Source organism: Dasypus novemcinctus, chromosome 8 (genome assembly GCF_030445035.2).
Source record: "Dasypus novemcinctus isolate mDasNov1 chromosome 8, mDasNov1.1.hap2, whole genome shotgun sequence".
Taxonomy (NCBI): Eukaryota; Metazoa; Chordata; class Mammalia; order Cingulata; family Dasypodidae; genus Dasypus; species Dasypus novemcinctus.
Genome location: NC_080680.1, coordinates 5,983,475 through 6,003,189, shown reverse-complemented (window position 1 = coordinate 6,003,189; position 19,715 = coordinate 5,983,475). Strand labels below are relative to the sequence as shown.

Here is a 19,715-nt window from a genome sequence, read left to right as displayed (position 1 = left end):
GATTTATTTATTTATTTATTTTTAATCCCCCCCCCCCTTGTTGTCTGTTCTTGGTGTCTATTTGCTGCGTCTTGTTTCTTTGTCCACTTCTGTTGTCATCAGCAGCACAGGAAGTGTGGGCGGCGCCATTCCTGGGCAGGCTGCTCTTTCTTTTCATGCTGGGCGGCTTTCCTCAGGGGCGCACTCCTTGCGCGTGGGGCTTCCCCACGCGGGGTACACCCTTGCGTGGCACGGCACTCCTTGCGCACATCAGCACTGTGCGTGGACAGCTCCACACGGGTCAAGGAGGCCCAGGGTTTGAACCGCGGACCTCCCATATGGTAGACGGACGCCCTAACCACTGGGCCAAAGTCCGTTTCCCAACAACTTTTAATTAGAATGGCCATGATAATAAAAGAGATAAGACACAAATTATATATCAGGAATGAAGGATATCACTGATATCCTTACATAAAAGAAAAAGAAATATAATGGAAAAATATAAACACTTTCATGCCAGTGATTTATATAAAAGTGGGGAAATTCCTAGAAAGACACAAATTACCAAAACAGAACCAGGAAGAAATCAAAATATGAATATACTATAAAACAGAGTTTTCCACGTTGATGCTTTTGACACTTTGAATAAGGTGCTTGTTTGTCACGGGGAACTGTCTTTTGCATCACAGGATGTTTAGCAGTATCCCTGCCTCTGCCCACTAGGTGCCAGTACCACTTCCACCTCAGATGTGACAATGAAAATGGCCTCATGTCTCTTGGGGGACAAAATTGCCCTCAGTTGAGGAGCACTACTATAAAAAAGCAAGGAAATTTGCATTTGTATTTAAAATTCTTCCAACAAAGAAAGCCCAGGCCCACGTGGTTTTGTTAATGAATTTTACCAAACGTTTAAAGAACAACAACTACCAAGCATTCATAAATTATTTTAGAAAATGGAGGTGAGAACATTGCCCAACTTACTCTAAGGCAGTATTACTGTGAGACCACAGTCTAACAAGAAAAGAAGACCACATGCAAATATGCCTCATGAATGTATATACCAAAACCCTCAACAAAATATTAGCAAAGAAAACCCAGCAACATATATGATCATGACTAATTGGAATTTATTCCAAAATATATGATCGAGTTAACCTCTGAAAAACCAATGAAATAGAAAACAGAAAAAAAAAGAAAATCAATTAAACCAAAAGTTCTGTAATATTAAGTGTTAGCTCTAGAATTAATAGATCAAAAAACCATATTAATAGAAGGAAGAAAAACCTCTATTGATAGAACTAAACCCAGGGAAGCGGACTTGGCCCAGTGGTTAGGGCGTCCATCCTTGACCCGTGTGGAGCTAGCCCATGCCCAGTGCTGATGCGTGCGAGGAATGCTGTGCCATGCAGGGGTGTCCCCGTGTAGGGGAGCCCCACGCTCAAGGAGTGCGCCCCGTAAGGAGAACCACCCAGCGCAAAAGAAAGCTCAGCCTGCGCAAGAATGGTGCCGCACACACGGAGAGCTGACACAACAAGATGACGCAACAAAAAGAAACACAGTTTCCCATGCCTCTGACAACAACAGAAGCGGACAAAGAAGAACATGCAGCAAATAGACACAGAGAACAGACAACTTGGGGGGGGGGAATAAAGTGAAATAAATCTTTAAAAAAAAAATTTAGAACTAAAACCAAAAACCATCCTATTATCTCAATAGGTGCAGAAACAGCTTTTGACACAGCCCAATACTAAAATCACGATTTTAAAAACTGTCAATAAAACCAGGATGGAAGGGATCTTCCTAAATCTGATAAAGAATGTCTGAAAAAAAAATTACAGCTAAAGTCATTCTTAATGGTGAAAGATTGAGTGGCTTCCCCCTGAAGACTAGGAACAAAATGCTTACTGCTATCACTTCTATTGAACATTAGACTGGAGGTTCTAGTCAGTGCAGTAAGACAAGAAAAAGGAAAGGAACAGCCAATTTGGAAAGGAAGAAGTAAAACTAGTTTTATTTATAGATAACTTCATCCTGTAAAAAGAAAATACTAAGGAAGCAAAATAAAAATGCCCAAAAAATCAAGCAAATAAACCAAAACAGTTAGAACTAACAAATTATTTCAGTAAGGTTGCAGATTTCAAGGTCAATATACAAAAATTATTGTATTTCTATATATTAGCTGTTTTTTTTCACTTTGTACAGAAGTGAAATAAAGAAAATTTTTCCATTGACAATAGTATCAGAAAAAATAAAATACTTAGTCATAAATTCAGAAAAGAAATCAAGGTTTGTACAGTAAAACTATAAAATATTGCTAGAGATATTACCTAAGATCTAAATAAATGGAGAGACATTCCTTGTTCTTGGATTAGAAGACTCAATATTATTAAATGGAAATTCTTCCCAATTCTATCTATAGATTCAATGTTATCTCCTTCATATTCTGGGCAGGAGTTTTTGCAGAATTAACAAGCTGTTCTTAAAATGTACATGTAAAAGCAAAGATCCAGACTGGCTAAAAACAAGCCTAAAAAGCAGCTAAGTTGGAGGTTTTACTCTTACTGATTTCAGAACTTACTATAAAGCTACAATAATCATAAGTGTACTACTAGCATAAAAATAAATACATAGTTCAGTGTTACAGAATTGAGATTCCAGAAGTAAACCCTTATATTTATGACAAAGGTTGATTAATTTTTGACAAAGGTGCCAAGGCAATTTAATGGGAAAAGTATAACCTTTACAACAAATTGTTCTGAGACAGTTGGATATACACATGGAAAATGGTTAATTCTGACCCTTTCCCTTACACAAAAATTAACGCAAAATGTATCATATTCCTAAATATAAGATCTAAAACTATACAACTATGAAAAAAAACATTGAAGATCTTTGTGATCTTGGGTTAGGCAACTATTTAATACCTATGGCACCAAAACATAATTCATAAAATAAAACATCAATACATTGGATTTCATCCAAGTTCAAAATTTTGTACTTCAAAATACATCATTAAGTGAAAGAAAATGCAAGCCATGTACTGGGGAAAATATTCACAAATCTTATGTCTGATAAATAACTTGTATCCAGAATACATAAAACATATTAGAACAAAAAGCCCAATGTATAAATGGGCAAAATATTTGAATAGACATTTCATCATAGAAGATATGCAATGGCCCATAAGCATATGAAATATGTTCAGCATCACTAGTCATTAGAGAAATATATATTAAAGTGATGACGTACCACTTCTTACCCACAAGGATGGCTATAATCAAAAAAACTAGAAAGTGCGGGCAGGGATGGGGAGAAACTGGAGCCCTCACACATTCTATGAGAATGTGAAATAGTTTGACAGTTCCTTAGAAAGGTACACACCAATTTGCCATATATCCCTGCAGTTCCACTCCTAGGATTTTGTCCAAGAGAAATAAAAACATATTCACAAAAGGACTTGCACACAAATATTTATACTGACGTTATTCATAGAAGCAAAAAATTGGAAATGATTATGGTATAACAAAATGTGGCATATCAGTAAAATAAAGTAATATTCAGAAGAAGAAAAAACTTAATACTGATACATGCTCCAACGAGGATGAATCACAAAAACATATGAGAAAGCATAACTTTCAGAAGATTTCAGTTATGCAAGATGGAAAAATTCTTTACATTCTTGTCTTCAGTTTTGACTGTGGTATTTTTCCTACTTGCAGCTTTAAAAAGGCCTAAAATGTACAGGATGGTGGTGATGGTAGCACAGCATTGTAAAAGCAAATAACAGCCTTGAAATATATATCTAAATATAATTTAAAAGGGAGATGTTAGATTGTATATATAATAGCAGAATAAAAATATATTAAAAACCCATGGAACTACACTACACTACCCAGTGAAACCTAAGTTAAACGGTGGACTTTAATTGTATATAATTATAAAAAATGTGTTATCAACAATTACAACAAATGCTCCACATGCATGCAAGGTGTTGGTGGTGGGGTGGTATATGGGAATCCTGTATTTTATGTGTCATTGTTTTGTAAACCCACAACTTCTATAATAAAGGAAAAAAATGTAGTTTACCTTTCTTCTTAGGCATACATGAATAAATGTGGTGAAATTATTGTAAATATATTGAGATAATTCCTAATTTCCCAAAAGTCGTTGACAAATTATATCACACTTTCACCATTATAGTTTGTTGTATCTAAAGCCATCTAATATTCCGCAAATGATACAAATAGATGGCTCACTTTGTATTATTTTGACTTTTGATCTACATGCATGTACATGACATAAATCAGATGTCAGCATTATTTGACAAGGATTTTAAAGCACCTATCAAAATCTTTTGATAAGGAATTAAGAATTCTATTGAAACAAATGAAAAAATAGGAAATCTCAGCAAGAAATGCAATTTATCAAAAGGGTCAAATGGAAATTATAGAAGAGAAAATACAGTAATCAAAATAAATACTCTCTGGATGGATAGAATAGTACAAAGTAAATGACAAAGGATAGAATCTGTAAACTTGAAGTAAAACAGTAGAATTTATCCATTCTTAAAAACAGATAAAAAATAGAGTGGAAAAAAAGAACAGTCTCAGGACCCTGCTGGACAATAAGAAAGGTGGGAACATATATATTGTTGGAATCTCAGAGAGAGAGAAGAGTAAAAATGAGCCTGAAACAGTAATCAGTAATGTTTGAAAATTCCCCCAAATTTGGCAGAATAACTAAACCCACAGTTTATTAGAATAAGTAGAATTGAGTAGAATAAACAAAATAAGAATAACCCCCCCAAAAGATCCACATCAGTACACCTCAGAGTCTACAAGCTACAGATAAAGCAACCATCTTGAAGCAGCCAGTGAGAAGCAATGCACTGCTAATCCTAAATGTTTACATGCCACACAGCTACACTTATAAATCCGTGCAGCAAAACCTGATAGAGCTGAAATGAGAAATAGACAAATAATCTACACTTAGAGTTGAATATTTCCATACTTTATTCTCAGCAAATATTAGAATTACTAGACAGAAAAATAACAAGGGCATAGAAGTATTGAGCGACATAATCAACAGATAGGAGCTACTTGACAATTATATACTATTCCACCCAACAGCAGCAGAATGCATTTTTTTCATCCACAGCACATTCACCATACAAGATCAAATTCTGTGTCATAAAACAAACCTCACACATTAAAAATTACTGAAATCAGACAATGTATGTTCACCAACACTAATGGAATCAAACTAGAAATTAATAACAGAAAGTTAACAGGAACAAAAATTAAATAATACAAGTATAAATAATCCATGGGTCAAAGAGAAAGGCTTGAAGGAAAAAAAAATATGTGGCACTCAATGAAAATGAAACATTTCAAATTACATGGGATGTAACTAAAGCAAAACTAAGCAGAAAATTTGGAGTACTAAATGCTTAAAGTAGAAAAGCATTAAATCAATAAGTTCCTACCATAAGAAATTAGAAAAATAAGAACAAAATAATGGAAAAAGTTTAAGAAAGGAAAAATAAAGGTAAGAATAAGAATCAATGAATTTTAAAACATGATAACAGAAAATGAAACGAAGTTATTTCAGCAGAATAAATAAAGTTGACAAACCTTTATCAAGATTGACAGAGATAAAAGGAAGGAGACATAAATTATCAATATGAAAAATGCAACAGTAGATCTGACTACAGGTCCTGCAACCATTGGAAGGATAAGAAATGAATACTACAGGCAACTTTATGTTCATCAGTTTGGCAGTTTAGGGTAAATGAAACATTTTCTTGAAAACCACAAACTACCAAAGCAAAAATAAAGAAAAAATTGACAACTTAAGTAATCCTATAACCATTCAAGAACTTGAGTTTCTAATTTAAAAGCTTCCACAAGAGAAGTCTTCAGATCTACATGGTTTCACTGGGAGAAATAAATGATCTCTCTGGGGGAGTCAGAGAAGGCTTTCTCCATAGACAGTATTTGGGGAGTTGGGGAGTGGTGGGTATGTATGTTCTTTTCCCAGAGACAGAGTCACCTGATTAAGATAAGATCATTCCAGTATCATGACCTCCAGTCAAAGACCACTAGCAAAACACCTTTAAACAAGTTGTACCTTGAACAGGTTGGATTTCTTGTTGTGATGAGGGCAATCACACACCATGGAGAGCCATGGGGTGTCTCATTAGAGAGTGTTAGGAATAACACTTAATATGGGATGTAGACTTTGGTTGGATGATTTGCGGGAGGGTCTAAGGAAGTGGATGCTTTCAAATTTGTGGCCATTGCATAGTTCATAATACTCCTTTATTATCCTTTTAAAGCCAGTGGGATTCCTTTTGATGACTTCCTTTCATTTCAGATGTTAGTAATTTGTGTCTTCTCTCCTTTTTCCTTGGTTAGCCTGACTACAGGTTTATCAATTTTATTGATCTTTTTAAAAATCACCTTTTAGTTTCCTTGATTTTCACTGTTTTCCTTTTTTAAATTTCATTGATTTCTGTTCTAATTTTATTATTTCTTTTCTTCTCCTTATGCCAGATTTAATTTGTCTTTTTAATTTCTAAGGTAGAAGCTTTGATTATTCATTTTAGATCTTTCTTTTTTTCTAATATGCGCATTCAATGCTGTAAATTTTTCTCTAAGCACTGCTTTTGCTGCATCTCACAAATTTTGATAAGTTCTGTTTTCATTTTCACTTAGTTCAAAATATTTTTGTTTCTCTGAGCTTCTTCTTTGACATGCTTGTATTTAGAAGTGTGCTGTTAAATCCCCAAATATTTTGGGACTTTCAGACTTGCTTTTAGTTACGGATTCCTAGTTTGTTTCCTTTGTGGTCTGCGAACATATTTTGTATGATTTCTATTCTTTGAAAATTGTTAAGGTGTATTTATGCCATAGGATGTGATCTACCTTTGTTAAATTTCCATGTGATCTTTGGAAGAATGTGAATCCAGCTCTTAGAGTATTCTATAAATGTCAGATCTAGTTGATGGTTAGTGCTATTCAGTCTTCCCCATCCTTACTGATGTCTACCTGCTGGATCTGGGGATTACTGATAGGGGGGGCAGGATGTTAAATCTCCGGCTATATAAGTGGATTTAAAATCCACCATTTTTCCTTGCAGTTCTGTCAGATTTTGCTTCATACATTTCGATGTTTTGTGCATACGCATTCAGGGTTGTTACGCCTTCTTGGAGAACTGACCTCTTTATCCTTATGTAGTGACCCCTCATTATCGCTCATCATTTTCCTTCCTCTGAAATCTGCTTTGTCTGAAATTAATATAGCCACTCCACCTTTCTTTTCATTGATGTTATAATAGTATACCTTTCTCATCACTTTATTTTAATTTGTGTCTTGATATCTAAAGTTAAGTACAAGTTTTTCACCTTTCTGCTTGTACGTGCATTCGTGATTCTTTCCAAACTCTTTACATATTGGACAAGAAATCAGAAGTCCAAAATTTATATTTGTTCAATTTATAGTGAAAATTTATAAATGTTATGTCCACCAAAACGATTTTATTCTCTTAAATGCTGTTTCCAGTCCAACACTGTTGATTCCCTTTACTTAGGATTTCAGTTTCTATCAATACCAGAGTTCATAGTATCAGCTTGTAGACTGAACATTCTAATTCACCTTCCCAACCCATCACCTCAGAAAACCATTGAAATGCTGTCAAAGAGAAATGATATAAAATGAGGAAGATATTCATAAAAGCACTTTGTAAAATGTCTACCTGCAATTTGAATACAGAGTGTTTAAATTTTCAAGAGTCTGAGTACTGTTAAATTAATACCCTAATACAAATAATATACACATGATACCCCATGAACTCAGTAGGATGAAGTTAAAAATACAGTTCTTTTTAGAGATCATCAAGATCTCTTCTCCTTTTTTTTTTTGTAGGTACTGGGGATTGGACCTGGGACCTCATATGGGAGGCAGGTGCTCAACCATTGAGCTATATCTACTCCCCTCATCAGCATCTTTTATCAGTTTTTTTAAGTTTCTATTTTTCTTAAATTTGTAATTTGTTGTATTTTTTCACCAACTGTATGTTTATTGCTACATCAGTGAGGACAGTATCATTGTCAAATGAAAGGTTTCATTGGTAGCCAAATCTCCGAGAGGAAGGTACACATTTTTCACACCTTCACTGGGTCTGTTAATGACATCCAGTTTCACTTCAAGAGGTTTATCTGAAGGCGACTCTCACAGGTTCCCTGGGTTCTTGTCCAGTGCAGAGAATTAAAGTCCATACCAAGGCTGATCAACAAGGGAAAGAGTTTTAGTATTCCTGTGGAGGTCAGGAGAAAAAGGCTCAAATCTGCCTCACTGAACAGATTTGGACACAGGGTTTTTATTAGATTTAGACAAAGGGAGGTGGGGACAAGGATGTCATTGGCTGGGCCTACCTGCGAACTATGATTTGTAAGTTTGGGCCAGTAATCATTACCTGGGCCCACTTGTACATAAGTGCCTGCAAGTTGGGCTCTTTGTTACTGGTGAATTTCATCATCAAAGGAGGGGTAAAAAGGTGGGCTCCTAGTTGTGTGCCAAAATTGCTTGATCCCTCTCCAGTCCAGTGGTCTGGTACTTTCTTCCTGCTCACTTTGATGACACTTTTCAGAGTGTCTGGTTTTAGGCTCTTTTGTCTGATGTATGTTTTGCCATTTTTAGTCTCTTTCATATCTGGCCATCCCACTGTGTTAGAGATCACAGAGTGTCTGATATATAATGTCTTTGTATTTTTTGATATAATATCTCATACAGATTGCTGGGTGATGAAGACAGTGGCATTGGATTGACCAGTATAGACTTTTATATTATTTCTAGTGATAATGTTCAAAAGAGATTTATTTTAGTAACAAAATTGAAATACTTGTATTTCTCAACTTGTTCTTCACACATCATCTTTCATTTTGTCAAGTGCTGACAATGACAGATGCTGCCTTCACTACAACTTGATTATCAATTAAAACACCCTTCATCTTTTTGCACAACTAACTCCTGAAGTTGTACAATGGCAGGAAAGGTGTTTCAGATCTGCTGGTGATAACACTTCTTGTTGTTCTCCCTAGCAGCAAGTCCTTTTTTAGTACTCCAGTTTGTGAATACAATCAATGGTTTTACTCACTAGGAATATTGAGCTGATATTTACATTCATCCAATGTTTTTAAACTTCCTAATTATAAGGCTAGCCACACCCAAATATTTGTCCTTGTTTAAAAGTGTCTGCTTTTTATCTCTCTGGAATTGCTTTATATGATCCAAAACAAATAAGTTATTCCAGTGGATTTACATATGAAACAGAAGTTTGGTTTTTTAAAATAGTAAATGAAACTACTGTCTTCAGAATTTTGTCTGTCATTCAAAAGCAATAGGACAATTCCCTCATTCTTTTTTTTAAAGAGTTATTTCTCTCCCCTTCCTCCCCTCCCCTCCCCTACCCTATTGTCTGCTCTCCTGCATTCATTTGCTGTGTGTTCTTCTGTGTCTGCTTGCATTCTCCACAACACCGCGAATATGTGTCTCTTTTTGTTTGTTGCATCAGCTCTCTGTGTATACAGCGCCACTCCTGAGCGGGTTTCACTTTTTTTCATGCAGGGCGACTCTCCTTGCGGGGCATACTTCTTGCATCACCCCTGTGTGGCATGACATGCCTTGCACGTGGCAGCACTGCTCGTGGGCCTGCTTATCACATGGGCCAGGAGGCCCTGGGTTTGAACCCTGGACCTCATATATGGTATGCGGATGCTCTATCAGTTGAGCCACATCTCCTTCCCATTTCCCTCATTCTAATGTAAATTTAAGTCATTGAATTCTTGGCTGTCAGCTATTCTTCTGGGTTGGTGGTTGCTGCTATTCACGATCCTGTACCAGGTGCTCCCAACAAGTTGAGGCCCCACTACTTGCCCCACCCCTGCAGCTCTGCCAGCCCTCAAAGTACTGCACTATGTTCTAACCCGGTCTGGATGCTCCGTCTCCTCCAGTCAACAATAACCACTAGCGGGTTCCACGGCTGGGCAGTGTCTGCAGCGGCATTAGCCGGAATGGTCCACTCACTGGTGTGTGACCCACCATTCTCTGGGAAGAGGATGCTGACCAGGACTGACAGGCCCTGCCAAGCTTCTTTTTCTGGGGATGTGGCTCTTTCCAGTGGGATTCGTGCCCCCCGCCCAAAAGAACCCACGTGTGGTTCTCCTGGAGGAGACCAAGGCCCAGGGTTGTGTAAGAATCTTGGTCTGTTCCTTTGGCAAGACCCAGAATCTGGCTCATGTCCACCTTCTCCAACATTTTTATCATTCTGCAGATTACTAACAATCTTCCTGAGCATGCGTCCCCAAGGTGTGCATGTTTATTTGCAATTTATATGTGTGCCCTATGGTTCTATAATTTATATGGATGACAATACAGGCTTACAGAAATATGCAAATTCAAAGAATGAGATGAAAAAGAATATAAATGGAAGTTACGCTATTTTATTTCTGTGTTTCAGTGTTGAGCCCCCAGCTCAGGGGCCTCCACTCCCAAAAGCTCTTCTGAGTGTCACCTGAGGTTGGGGGGTGGGGGGTGGGTTAGGGGGTGTGAAGCAGGAACAGCATCTCCAAGAACTGGATTTTATATACTTTTCCCTCCATCCTTCAGAAGCTGTGACGATTACCTTGAATTGCAGATGGATTCAGGATTCAAAGGTACATTTTTCTTGAAGTTTTTCCCAGAGAGGAAAAGTGTAACATACTGCACTGTACTTTTATTTCACAGGAGTTACATATCCACGTGTCATTCTCTTCTGTTTTACACCACCCTATGATTAATAATAACAGACTGCTATCAAGAAGTAATTCCATATTCAGAAATATATCTGAGGGAAAAGCAACTTTTTCTAAAATAACATGTATCATAACCTGCTGATGTTAGAAATAATTTTCTATAGGGATATCAACTGACTGATCTCTGAAAAGGGCCCATTCAAATATGTTGTCCTTTGAGGTGCAAAAGTGTTTAATTCTGAGGAGGTCCCATTTACTATTTTTTCTTTAATTGCTTGTGCTTTGGGTGTAAGGTTTAAGAAAGTATAGCCTACCACAAGATATTTAAGATGTTTTCCTACATTTTCTTCTAGGAGTTTTATGGTTATCACTTTTATATTTAGGTCCTGGGACCATTTCATGTTAATTTTTCTATAAGGTGTGTGATTGGAGTCCTCCTTCTTTCTTTTGGATATGACTATCTAGTTCCCCCAGCACCATTTGTTGAATAAACTCTTCTGGCTCAGCTGGGAGGGCCAAGTTCTTGATTCTGTTCCAGTGGTCATTGTGTCTGTCTTTTTGCCAGTTCCATACTGATATTATCACTATAGCTAGGTAATATGTTTTAAAGTCCAGAGGTAAGAGTCCTCCCCCTTTGTTCTTTTTTAAGATCTTTTTGACTACTCAAGAATGCTTACCCTTCCAAATAAATTTGATAATTAGTTTTCCACTTCTGCAAAAAAAGGCTCTTGGGATTTTTATTGGGATTGCTCTGAATCTGTAAATAAGTTTGAGTAGAATTGACATCTTAACAATATTTAATCTTCTAGTCCATGAACACAGAATGTCCTATTTATTTCAGTCTTCTTCAGTTTCTTTTAGCAATGTTTTGTGGGTTTCTGAATATAGGTCCTTTATGTCCTTGTTTATTTCAAAATATTTGTTTCTTTAGTTATTATTATAAATGGAATTTTTAAAAATTTTCTCCTCAGATTCTTCATCAGTAGTGTATAGAAATGCTATTGATTTTTACATATCAACCTTGTGTCCTGCCACTTTGCTAAACTCATCTATTAGTTCTAGTATCTTTGTTGTGGGTTTTCCAGGATTTTCTAGAGATAGGATCATATCATCAGCAAATAGTGAAAGTTGTACTTCTTCCTTTCCTATTTGGTTGCCTTTTATTTCTTTGTCTAGCCTAATTGCTCTAGGTAGAACTTCTAGATATTGAACTTCTAGCTAATGAATAACAGTGGTGACAATGGTCATCCTTATCTTGTCCCTGAATTCAGTGGAAAAGCTTTTGGTCTGTTACCATTGAGTACAATGCTAGCTGTAGGTTTTCATAAATGGACTTTAGCATATTGAGAAAAGCTTAATTCTTTCTTATCTTTTGGAGTGTTTTTATCAAGAAATGATGAGAATTTTATCAAACACCTTTTGCATCAATTGAGAGGATCATGCAATTTTTTCCCCTTCAATTTATTAATGTGTTTTATTGTGCTAATTTATTTTCTTATGTTGACCCACCTTTGGATACCTGGGATAAAATCCACTTGATCATGATGTATAATTCTTAATGTTAATGTGCTTTTGGATTCTGTTTGCAAGTATTTTGGTGAGGATTTTTGCATCTATATTCATTAGATATATTGGTCTGTAATTTTCTTTCTTCATAGTATCTTTACCTGGTTTTGGTAGGGTAGTATTGCCTCCATAGAATGAGTTTGGTAGCATTCTTTCCTGTTCAATTTTTTGAAGAGCTTGAGCAAGATTGGTATTAGATCTTTTTGAATGACTGGTGGAATTCACCTGTGAACCCATCTGGTCCAGGGCTTTTCATCTTTGGGAGGTTTTTTGATACCTATTTCAATCTCAACAAAGCAATCACTTTGTTGAGGTCTTCTGTTTCTTCTAGGGTTACTGTAGGTTTTTTGTGTTTCTAGGAATTTGTCCCTCTTGTCTATGTTGTCTAATTTTTTGGCGTACAGTTGGTCATAGTATCCTTTTATGATCTCTCTTATTTCTGTGGGGTCAGTGGTAATGGCTCTGCTCTCATTTCTAATTTTATTTTTGTGTCTTTTTTCTTCGTCAGTCTAGCTAAGGGTTTGTCAATTTTGTTGATCTCAGAGAATCATCTTTTGGTTTTGTTGATTCTGTTTTTTCTTGTTGTTCTCAATTTCATTTTATTTCTGCTCTGGTCTTTACTGATTCCTTTCCTTTGCCTTGGTTTGGAAGTAGTTTGCTATTCTCTTTATGGTTCCTCCAGTTGTGCAGTTAGATCTTCAGTTTTAGCTATCTTTGTTTTAATGTAAGTTTTGAGAACTATAAATTTCCCCCTCAGAACTGCCTTTGCAATATCCCAAAAGTTTTGATATGTTATGCTCTCATTTTCTTTCATCTTAAGTTATTTACAGAATTTTCTTGCAATTTCTTATTTGATCCACTGATAATTTAAGAGTGTGTTGTTTAATCTTCATATATTTATGAATTTTCTGTTTTTATGCCCATTATTGATTTCCAGCTTCATTCCATTACAGAGAAAGAGTTTTGTGCAATTTCATTCTTTTTAAATATAGAAACTTGTGTTGTGACCCAACATATAGTTTATCCTGGAGAAGGATCCATGAGCACTTGAAAAAAATGTATATCTTGCTGTCTGGAATACAATGCCCTATAAATGTCTGCTAGGTCAAGTTCATTTATCATATTATTCCAGCTCTGTTTATTTGTCCTCTGTCCAAATGTTCTATCCAGTACTAAGAGTGGTATACTGATCTATTCAACTTTGTAGAGACATCTGTTTCTCCCTTCAGTTTTACCAGTGTGTGCCTTGTGTATCTTGGGGCACCCAGGTTAGGTACATAAATGTTTATTATATTAACTATAGTTACTTCTTTGTGTATTACCCCTTTTATTGCTATATAATGACCTTCATCATCCCTTATAACAATTTTTCATTTGAAATCTATTTTTTCTGATATTTGTGTCATGCCTTCAGATCTTTTTTGATTATTATTTGTGTGGAATACCTTTTTCCATCCTTTCACTTTTAACCTGGTTGTGACCTTATGTCTGAGGTGTGTCTCTTGTAGCCAGCATATTGTTGGCGCATACTTTTTTATCCATCTATGCCTTTTGATTGGGGAGTTCAAGCCATTAACATTCTGTGTTATTACTGTAAAAGTATTACTTCATCCCTTTTGTCCTTTGGCTTTCTGTTGTCATATCATACTCTTTTCTGTCTTTTTGCTCTTTAATACCCTTCCTAATAATCTTCATTTCTACACTCTTCTCCAAGTATTTCACAAAAGGAACAAATTTCCAAAAAAATAATAGCTATGATTCTGTAAAATATTTTACAACCTAGTATGTTTTATCCTTAATTTAAAAGAATAAATACACCTGCATTAGTCAGGGGTCTTCAGAAAAACAGAACTGACAGGATATATATATATATATATAGGATATATATATATAGGATCATACATATATATGATTAGGCTTATTTATTATAGGAATTGAAATACACAGCTGTGGGGATGGGCAAGTCCAAATTCCATAGTGCAGACCACAAGCTACAAACTCCTATGAAGGTTTTCTGTGTATTCTCCAAGAGATGCTGGCTGGCTGAAGTCGAGATGGAAATTCTCTCTTCTGACTGCTGAAATCATCGCTTCTCCTTTTAAGGCCTTCAACTGATTGGATGAAACTTCTCTCATTCTTGAAGGCAATTTCCTCAGTGGGTTATAGATGTAATCAGCCATGAATGCTGTCAATTGACTGATTCAGTCCATGAAATACCCCAACTGTAACTCAAGCCAGGACTAGCCATGTTGACACCTGAACTCAAACATCACAACACCCAGAGAGCCTTTGTGTTAGGTCACTTCCCTCTTCTTAGAAAAAGGGAATGTGGTTCTGTTATTCCATTGGGGAACTTGGCATCTCTAGGCTATCTGGATGCCATCAAAGCAAAGAAAATATTGCTATGAGCAGTGAAAAATACGGAGTCCTGTCTCCACAATTTGGAAACTGTTAGATATATAGTGAGACCATTATTATTTTAATAGGAATGGTGATTAAATGTATACTTTCTTTAATTCAGATGTTAAAATGTCATTTCCCCAGTAAGTTTATTGGGGGAGATATATATCTCAAACACAGATTATGTCATGTATCTTCTACAATTTAGAAGTTATTTTAAGCAGTGTGCCCTTTTTATAGCCCTATAATGAATATAAAATGGAGCCCAACTGCCTGAGTCTCCAAATAAATTGGATTTAAGAAATTAAACAGTAGTTTAGTTTAAGCTATATTGGCCAAAATATTAGGATTATGTCATATTCTGGAAATGTGTAATATCATCTGAAGACATTACTATTTTAAGGAATAGTCAATAAATTTTAATTGTTTACTATTGTTAATTTGTAACTATAAATTTGCCTGAGGATGTAATGCTAACATTGTCAGAAACCCGTCTCATTTGTTAAAAATCTTCACGTGTTCGGTAATGTAGCTTGTTTCTTTAAAAATAAAACAAACCTCCAAACTTAACACAAGTTCTTACATGCAAAATCACGTGCTAGATGCACAGCTCCCCCGGGAGCAAGCCTAAGCCAAATGCATCTTTGCTGGCTCATTTCAAACCCAAAGTCCATCTGTTGTAGGACTTTTATCATGTTTCCAAAGGAAAGAGGTCAGTCATCTTGAGTTCAGGAACTTGCCCCCAGCAACATTAAAAATACAACCCCGGATGAAAATATTTTCCCTCATTAGATGCCGGCAGAGTTTTATTCATTTTCAAAGACTGTGATTCCAGAACCTGTAGGTCAGAGCTCAAACTAATGGAAACCCTTGGAGCAAAGGTTTTTGCAGGCTTATAAGTAGAATCTGTAATACTCTTTTTCAGAAGTAATAACAGTATAAATGATTTTTTAAAAAATACACAAGCATTTCCTCTGGAGTGCATGCCTGTGGCTATTCCTCCTGTGCTCTGTTTGCTAAGAGGTTTCACATCCACCAGAACACGGGTGGCTGCTCAAGCTCCTAAAGGACCACTGTGGGGTCTGTGGAGGTCTCAATGGGACATGTCTGTATAAAATCGCTGTGGGCCGACACTGTGACAGCTCCCTGAGAGCTCTCTGGATCTCTGTATAAGGACTCTGTGGGATCTGTGTGGCCTCTCTGTGGGTGTCTGTGTGGTGCTCTCTGGTTGTCATAACCCAGCTTGGCTGGGTTATGGTGTCCAATTGTCTGTTCAAGCAAACACTGGCCTAAGTGTTATTGTAAGGGTGTTTCATAGATGGAATTTCATCTGTAATTGGTTGATTGCATCTAAAGTCAATGAAGAAGATTGCCTTTAATAGTTTGAGGAGTCTTTTGAGCCAGTCAATTAGAGACTGAAAGACAGAATTGAGGATTTCAGAAGTCAGGAAGAATTTCAGCCTCTGCCTCAGTCAGCTTCCTGTGGCGTATCTGCCAGCCCCCAGGGTCGCATGAGCCAATTCCTATAGTAAATCTCACATACCCTGTTAGTTGTTTCTCTGGAGAACCCTAACTAATACAGTTTTTGTGGGAGGTCTCTATGGGAGTCCTTTTTAAATTCATTTTAGTTTTCGTCTTTATGAACGAACACCTTCCCTTCTCCCCTTGCCCCATTCTTCCCTCTCCCGTAACCTCTACTCTGCTTTCTGTGTCTACAAATTTGCTGTTTTTGGTCATCTCTCTCTCTCTCTTTTTAAACAGTTTTATTCACACACCATGCAGCCCATCTAATGTGTCCAGTCAGTGGCTCTCAGTATAGTCACAGAGCCGTGTGCTCATCAACACTGTCAACTTGAGAACATATTCATTACTCCAAAAAGAAAAATCCCATACCCCTTATACTCCCATATTATTGACACTTAGCATTGGTATGGGATCTTTGTTACAATTGGTAGAAGATCAGTACAGTATTACTGTTAACTGTAGTTCATAATTTGCATTAGTTAAGTTTTTACAATATACCGCCCTATTATTAACACCTTGTAAGAGTGACATACATTTGTTCGAGTTTAGGGAAGAACATTCTTATATTCGTACTATTAACTACAATACTCATCCACAACAGGGTTCACTGTATTATACAGGCCCAAGTTTTATCCTCTCACTTTCCTTCTGTTGATATATATGACCCTACGCATCCCCTTTTAACCACAATCACACCCAGAATTCATCATTCTTAATTACATCCACAGTAATGTGCTACCATCACCTCTAACCATTTCCAAACACTATCAACCTTATCAAAAATTCTGTACAAATCAAGCATCAGCACCCTATTCTCTACCCTATTCTATCTTCTGGTAACCTATCCTCTAGATTTTAATTACAAGAGTTTGCTCTTTTTATTCGTTATTATTAGTAAGACCATACAATGTCCTTTTGTTTCTGACTTATTTCACTCAACATAATGTCCTCAAGGTTCATCCATGTTTTCACATGTATCATTCCTACTGTTTAATCATAGTAAGTGACATCATACAATTTTTGTCCTTATGTGTCTTCCTTATTTTTGCTGAACATGTTTTCAAGGTTCTTCCATATTGTAGCATGTCTAATAGCTTCATTTTTTCTTATGGGCAAATAATATTCCATATGGTCTGTGTGCCACATTTCGTGTAGCCATTCATTTGTTGGACATTTGGGTTGTTTCCAACTTTTGGCTATTGTGAATAATGCTGTTATAATCATTGGTATATGAGAATCTGTTTTCACCCTGTTTTCACTCTCTGTAAATAGAAATGGGACTGCCAGTTCAACTACTAACTCTATATTTAACACTTTGAGAAAATGTGTGGTCTCTGCATGGGCCTCTGAGCATGGTCTCTCTGTAGGTCTCTGGGGACTTTCTGTGAGTGTCTCTATTGTAGGTCTATCTGGGGAGTCTCTGTGTGGGTCTTTGAGTTCTCTGTGAGGTCCCTGTGAGGTCCCTGTAGGTTCTCTTTGAGGTCTTGGTGAGGTTCCTGGGAGGTCCCTGCAAGGGCACAGTGAGATTTCTTTGAGCTCTCTGAGGTCCCTGTGAGGTTCCTGTGAGGTTCCCGAGAGGTTCCTGTGAGGTCCCTGCGAAGTCTCTTTGAAGTTCTTGGAAGGTCCTTATGTGATTTCTGTGAGGTCTCTGTGTGGTTTCTCTGAGGTCCCGGGAGGTCCCTGGGAGGTCCCTGGGATGTTCCTGGGAGGTCTCTGGGAGGTCCCTGGGAGGTTCCTGGGAGGTCCCTGTGTGATTTCTGGGAGGTCCCTGGGAGATCTCTGTGTGGTTTCTGTGAGGTTCCTGTGAGGTCCCTGTGTGGTTTCTGTGAGGTCCCTAAGAGGTCCCTGTAAGATCTCTGGGAGGTCTCTGGGAGGTCCCTGTGTGGTTTCTGTGAGGTCCCTGAGAGGTCCCTGGGAGGTCCCTGGGAGGTCCCTGGGAGGTCTCTGTGAGGCTAGCCAACTTCACCTCATGGAAAGACCAGCAGTAGGAGAACGTGACAGGATGTGTTCCTTTGTTTTCTCTCTGTTCAGTCAACATCGCCCATCTGAATGACGTCTCCAGGTAGGAGCAATGGGTTCAATGGCAGTTGGTTCTGAGTCCAGCTCCCCCCACCTCCAAGGACTGGTCTCTTGGTGCCCCTGAGAAGAACCAGCAGCAGCCAGGCACAGCCCCACATTTGGCGCCCTGATGTGGGTGTGGGGGGTAGCACTTGGTGCTGTCCACTTGCAGGGGCGGTCCTTATCATACAGATCTGCAGCAGCTCCTGGAGCAGGAATCTCCACCATGGGAAGGATGCCCCCTGGGGTTGTGCCTCACCAAGGGCCCTGGGTGTGCACAGAGCAGGGGGTAACTTTGAGAGATCGCTCAGCTCTCTGCTTTTGGGGGCCCCCATGCTTCCCTGTATGGGCAGGGGCTGGGCAGGAGGAACCCTGTGCTGGAAGCTGAGTGAGAACGGGGGCCACTGCTGGACTGTGCCCTCATCGGGGCAGGCCTCCTCTCGGCCCCTGTGCACACCTGTCTGCCTGCCTCGTCCACTGGAGCAAGGACTGCACATAGGGGGACTGGCTTGGTGTGTGTGCTCTGCCTGCAGGTGTGACCCCAGCCATCCCTTCTGCCCTTCTGAGCCCACCTCTCCCTAGGAATGTGCATTTATAAAGATGGCCAGACTGGGGCCACGAGCCCTGGTTTCCCTCCCCTGGTTCCTGTTGGTTGACTCCTCCTTTCTGAAGTTCAAGGGGTGAAAACCAGATCAATGATAATGAGTGATCTTAGTCACGTTAGGAAACCCCCCTTCCTACCTGAGGGCTTTGCCCCCTCCCCGACTCTGTCCTGGTGAAGGTGGCTGGGTGGGAGTTGGGCAGGGGGAGGGGCTGCGCTGGGGCCCCTCCACCCTGCTGCCCTCCAGGCTGTCGATTTCTGGGCAGCCCTCACCCATTGCCTCCTCCAGTGGCTGCATCCTGTGAGGTCCACAGCCCAGGATCTCATGTCCTCCACCACATGGCCAGCACACACATTCATGCCCCAGCCATGCACCGTGGGCTGCTGGTTCCCCCTCTCGTTGAGATAAAGGTCGCCATGAGCAAGGGCCACTGGACGGATGTCCTTTCCTTCCAGGGTGCGGGGCGACGCAGTCCTCAGCAGCCCCCCACCCTCCCACTTACACACACACAGAGCTGGGCGCCTGTCCTCGCTGCTGCTCGAGGCTGAGAGAGGCAGGGGAGAGCGAGGCTGCCCAGGAACTGAGGGCACCCAGGCCCATTTCCCCAGCTCTCATCGGGAGAAGGGCTCCCAGGGCGGGTGACATCTGTGTCCTTTCAGGGACAAGATTTCCCTCTCCTCTGAATTTAGGTCCTAGCACAACTGCCCTCCCCGTCTTCCCCCCTCCTCAAAGTCCCCTGCCTCCTTTGTGAAGCTGCTTGTCCCCAACACGTCCTGGAGCCTGAGTGGGGACCA

The 19,715-nt window shown here is 38.8% G+C and overlaps 1 protein-coding gene; it reads left to right on the top strand.

Moving 5' to 3' along the window:
- LOC101421072 (serine palmitoyltransferase 1) overlaps nucleotides 1–19,715 on the top strand; it is a 222,381-nt gene that overhangs the window by 133,501 nt on the left and 69,165 nt on the right.